Consider the following 5,667-nt stretch of genomic DNA (forward strand, 5'->3'; position numbering starts at 1 on the left):
TTTTTTTGTTGTTGTTGTTGGGTTGTTTTTTTTTTTTTTAAATGAATAAAAAAAATCGTTAAAGCTGTTCCGTGCCACTTCTGGTTTCCACACGCGTGTGGTGGCTAAAAGTAGCTCTGACGCGCGTTCGCTGCTTTTTTTTCTTTGTCAGGGCGGGCGGATTTAACGCCTAATATGTCTCCTCTCCCGTTATTCCGCCTCTCCTCCGAGCCCTCTTTGTTTCAGCATCCCTGTCTGTTATTGCCGCTGACCGCCGGAATGTTGATGGATTGGTTTTTTGGTTTTTTTCTTTTTTGTTTGTTCCCTTCATTTCACATGTAGGAAAGGAAAGAAAAGAAGGAAAAACTCGAGGAGAAAGCAGTCCACAAAGAAAAGAAGAAGGAGATAGTAGAGGTGAGACTCTCCTGAGGGACAGATTTAGAGACCTCGGGGAAGGGTTTATGCTCGCTGTGGGTAATGAATACGAAGGGAATACAGGAGATTAAGAAAGAGGGCAGGCCAAGGGAGCTCCTGAGGGAGAGGGGCAGAGGGAGAGAGAGCTGTCAGATAATTGTGGAGAATGAGCGTTGAAGGATTTAATGTAGTCAGTGTGGCCCATTGCGAAGAGAAAAGATCAAAGAAGGGAATGGAGTTGAGAACAAGTGGGAGAAGGTGGCAGGGGGGATGTGGTCCTGCACCCGTTTAAGTATCCTGAGGTACCTAAGTGTGAGCTGGAGAAGGTGGGGGGCAGCAACAGTGAGGAAATGCCAGATTGATGAAGGTCAGAAGGGATCTGGAAGCAGATGTACCATGAGCACAGGCTAAGTCATTAGCCTGTAAACGGAGAGATGTTCTGGTTGTTGGGATGGCATGGCAGCAGTTTGTTGGCATGTAAGCTCATGGGAGACAAGGAGGTTCCTGTTGTTGGGGAGGGACTGGGAGTATTTGTTTTATGAAAGAAGGCTGCTTGGGAGGAGTGTTCAGGAGGAGGTGGTGGGAATAATGTTGTCGGAGTAACAATGCACTCGCACGTCTGAGACTGGAGTCTGAAGGGGCTGGAGCTCTGGAAATTGTTGCACTTGCAGCAAAGAGCACATGGAAATGTCATCCTGGTGCCAGTTTCTGCTCTGACCAATTTGTTTCATTCAGGATGAGGAAAACGGAGCTGATGAGGATGACGAAGAAAATCCTGATGATGTGGATGAAGAAGAAGGTGGTGATGAGGATGAAGGTAGGAATAATTGGTATAGGGAAAATTGGAGGAATCAGGCTCTGGGGGAATATAGGATCATGGAGGGAAGTTCCTTTTCAAAGCCCTCTGACTGTGAGATTACATTCCCTTAAATACTACTTCAGTTAACCCATGATTTTCTCTCTTGTGCTTAGAAGGAGATGAGAATGGGCAAGAGCAGGATGGTCACGCAGAAAAACGATCTGCAGAGGAGGAAGAGGTGAGAAGTAGTAAGAGAGTAATGGTGGGGGGAAGGAACTAGGTTATTTGCTGAGTGCTGATCAAATCCATGTGGATGCCGCTGCTGAGCATCTCAAATTGGCCTCCGGTCTCATTGCTTCAGCAGCAGATGGGTAAACAAATCTGATGTGGCAAGGGGATAATAAGCCCTTGTCTGCTTAGATACAGGTTAGATACGGGTCCTTCCACCAGCAGTCACAGTGCCGGGTGAGTGAGAGTCAAGATGCTTGAGGTTGTGCTTGGCCATGACCCCTGAACCTCCCATGTCTTCTGGGCTTCAGGCCAGGAGATGGACTTGTAAGGGTGGATCTTGGGGTCTTTCTGGAATGGTGTGAGCCTGGGATTGTTAAACCTCCCAAAAGTAACAGCGTGGGTGTCCCTCTGAATGGAGATGTCCATCTCTTAACTGTGACCACGAACAGAACAGCTGTGTCAGGCACTCAAGGGTGCTTTAGAGGGGAGTGGATTTAGGGCAGGCCAGGCAGAGATTTCCATATGCAGGAAGGAGCAGTAGTTAAGAATTTTGTGGAGAAATTATGTGCCTTGGTGTGTGACTCCTGATGGTAACTCCTTTTTCCTCACCATGTGTGATGTAGGATGAAGCGGATCCAAAGAGACAGAAGACAGAAAACGGCTCTTCAGCTTGAGCCCTCCCCTCCCATCTCCCTTGTTCCGTCCATCTCCTCCATTCCAGCCTGTGCTTGCACTGCCCATTAGCCTCTGGCTTCACACAATCTCAAATGAGGAAAGATTACAAATGCTCTCAAACAGGGAAGACAGCAGTTCCCTTGTCACCCAAAGACCTAGCCCATCCATGACATTCCCCAGCTGAAATTATCCCAGTCTCCCACATCCCTTCACCTGCGCCCCACTTACCAGTGATCCTCTTCCCTCAAGAATCTCATGGTTCCCCGGGGCTCAGCACATAACTTCGCCAGGCCCCTCACGTGGCAAAGCACTTCCCCTCCCTCCCCTTTTCCCCTTCCTGCCTGTTTTTGTCACTGGTGTGAGATTCTTGAGAGCTCCTGCTCCCCAGCCCTGCTGTCAGACCTCCCTGAGCCAGGAGGCTGCGGGCACAGATCTCATGGTGCGTTTCCCAGTCCTAGGCCTCTTCTCATCCGCTTTCCCGCTGAACCCTGAGAGACAAAGAATATTACAAGCAAATAATGGTTCTATTAAGCGACACACGGAGACAGAATTTATTTTAAGCTTTTCTTTTTTTTTCCAAGTTTACATGACAGCAAGCTGGCCCTCGTGAATTTTTCAGAACATAAGGGTTGCTTTTATATATGAATTTCATTGAGCTGCATATTTTTTTAATTTGGCGGCTTTTTTAAAACAAATCAAGAGAGAAACAATTGGGGACCAAACTTTGATTTCCATTTTTTCCCTTCAGATTTTCTTGTGACCATTTTTTGTAAATTTAAGGCAATATAGCCACAGCATTTTCTATGGCACAGACATCACGAGGGTGATAGATATAAATATATATATTGTTTTCAACAAGCACTGTAAATAAAAGCGTTTAAAAATATTTCAAACTGCTGCTGTGGATGGCTGTGTTTGTACGTCCTGATGGGATCAGTGGGACTTGGCTTGTGGGAAGAGGGGGGTGGCTTGCCCAGCAGTAGGTGGAGGGGGGAGCCCGAAGTTGATCAAAGGGCATGTGTTGGTTATTTGAAGGGCCCCTTGGGCAGGGTGCTTGGGTCCTGCTCTCTGCCTCATGCTGCAGTTACAGTGAGGTCATGGCACAAACACCGGACAAAGCTCCAGGGCTGTCCTGGAGCTCTGGAAACTGCTGTTGGGCCTCAGCACCGGGCAGAAGAGGGTTGGAAAGGAAACTCAAGCTGCAGCTTTTGGACACGACCCAGTGTTGCTCTCACCGTACGCTGCCCTACGGCCCTCTGCCCTGGCTGGCTTCAGGCATGACTCACGGCATCAGTCGCAGAGACCAGGGAGCATTTTAAGAGGCAAGAGCTTCAGTTCTTTGTCCCACCAGCTGCCTGGGGGAGAGCTGTCAAGCATTTGTCTTTTTATCTGTACAGACCTTTAAAGCTGCTGTTCTGTGTTTCTTTCTTTTTAAATTCGTATTTTGGCAATCACGCAACGAGCCACTGGGGGCTGTAAATAATACCAACTTTTGTCCAAGCGTCAGTGGCTTTGTAGTTGTCTGACTGCAGCAATGGATCAGATACTGGAAGCACAAACAGTTACTTGTCTCCAGAGGGGCAAAGCATCCGCTGTCATTTTCTTTAACTGCCCGAGTTACACTGCAGGACACAGAGGGACACGGCTGCTGCCAAGCCCCTGCCCACCCGTGAATGTCTCCAGGGGCACGTGCCTGCCAGGTGGGATCTCACTGCACTGCCTGATGTGGGTGCACTGTTCCCCCTGGCATCCATTTTTGGTGGAGCTCCCTCGGCAGCTGGAGTCTCAGCCAGCTTGGGTGCCTTCCCCTGTGAATCGTGGGTTTCAAAAGCAGATTGCTGCTGCCTGGGAGTGACTTGCTCCGCCCCTCCCTGCTCCCTCCTTCCTTGGACGCTGTGATCAATGGGCTGCTTCAACCTGCATGTACCTCGTAGCCATGCTGTCACAATTTTTGTATTTCTGCTATTGCTCCATTTAAAAAAATTATGGTTTCTAGTCTCTGTTCAAGATACTTTAACACTGGGGCAAGTCCTTGGGACTCTCCCAAACTTTCCGCTCAGCAGTAACCTTTTATTGTCCAGTACTGAAGATAAAATATCAGCGGATGAGATACAATCTCTGCAGAAGCAAATTACAATTTTCATGCTTCTTTCCCACTCCTGCAGCAGCGCGTGGCTATGGGTAGTGAAGAATGTACTTGCCAGTGAGAAGTTGTGGAGACATAACTCCATCTCTGCTTCCTGTGTGGATACACCAGTACCGCTGGTTCTATCAAGGCAATCATTCAGAAGGAAGTGGAGCAGCAGCTGAATGTTAGGCCAGCACTAGCAATATGATCAACCAGCCTTCTTCTCTTCTGAGGGAAACACTGCAAGACAGAGGGAAGTGACAAAGGACTGCCAGATAGCTTCTCCATGTCTCTGTGGGCCCCTTGATTCCACAGGTTCTACCAGTTCTTCCATCTTACTCAGTTTTATTGAACACCTTTGTTATTGTCTATGGAAATTTGGAAGATATAGCTACAGATACAGAAATAGTTAGAAAAATATCTGCTATGGGATTTTTTCATCTTGGTGACCTGCAGGACATCTTCTCTGAGTCAAGGTGAGGTCTACAGGTAACACAGTGGAAAATCACAGTTTCTTCCCTTCCTGTAGACCTGCAAAGATCCATGCTGGATCCAGTGGTATTTTGGATGACAGAGTGAGCACAGCAAGCAGCTGCATAGATTTCCAAAAAAAGTTGAGGCTGCAGTGTTTTGCAGTGCACTGCATTTCAAGCCTGCCTCTGTGCTTTATTTGTGTCTGAACCTGCAGGTGATTTTCATCTTTCAGCCTAATTCTTCTCCACAGTGAGATCAATCATGTGCTGGTGTCATCAAGGTAAGAACAAAGCCCGGCTTCACCAGTGATTCCTCAGAAGTGATGATACCACATTCCAGGGCCTTATTCACCTTTCTTGGCTCTGTGCTAATTCTCTGCTCATTTCATTTAATTTCTGTGGCCGTCTGTTAACCTCATCAGCTGGGGGCAGAACTCCCTCAGCTGTCCCTTCCATGCTTCCGATGGCACCTACTCCAAGCTTACAGCAGCTCTGATCCTGCCATCTGAGCAGCGCCAAAGGATTCCATCTTTCTTCTCCTCCTCTGGACTTGCTTCCTTTGAGAGAGTTGTGGAGGTGTCACAGTCATGCTCCTGCAGGCTCTGCTAGACTTCCCTCTAGGCTGACAATTTCTGCTTCCTATGGCCCTTTCGTATGGTTTAGAAAGGGAAACACTGACACCAGTGCAGAGAGCAGGCAGAGCCACCTACTGAGCTGGGTCCCTGTCCTGGCTTGTCCCCTCACTCCTTGGCAGGGATCACTGGATGCATGGGACCTGGACCCACCGGGGTGATGAGCAAACCCCATGAAGACTGTGGCCTTGAAAGGTGGTGCCAAACCTACCGGGACAGCTCTGGCTGTTGCAGATAAACAACAAAGCTTCTGTGTTGGGTGAAAAACAGTTGACACTTCTGGTTAAGCAGAGCAATCTGACACAGCTTTGTAATCAGCTCTGATGTGACTAAGGG

General features: G+C 48.2%; 1 long non-coding RNA gene across 1 annotated transcript; it reads left to right on the plus strand.

Annotated features, from left to right (window-relative positions):
* The first annotated feature begins 325 nt into the window (after window positions 1-325).
* Window positions 326-2,991, plus strand: LOC113952010. Its single transcript, XR_003529349.1, has 4 exons — window positions 326-393; window positions 1,129-1,210; window positions 1,366-1,430; window positions 2,047-2,991. It is a non-coding gene; the product is annotated as an uncharacterized LOC113952010 (long non-coding RNA).
* Window positions 2,992-5,667: the final 2,676 nt, after the last annotated feature.

This window comes from Corapipo altera, unplaced genomic scaffold, assembly GCF_003945725.1.
Source record: "Corapipo altera isolate COAL_440 unplaced genomic scaffold, ASM394572v1 61, whole genome shotgun sequence".
Taxonomy (NCBI): Eukaryota; Metazoa; Chordata; class Aves; order Passeriformes; family Pipridae; genus Corapipo; species Corapipo altera.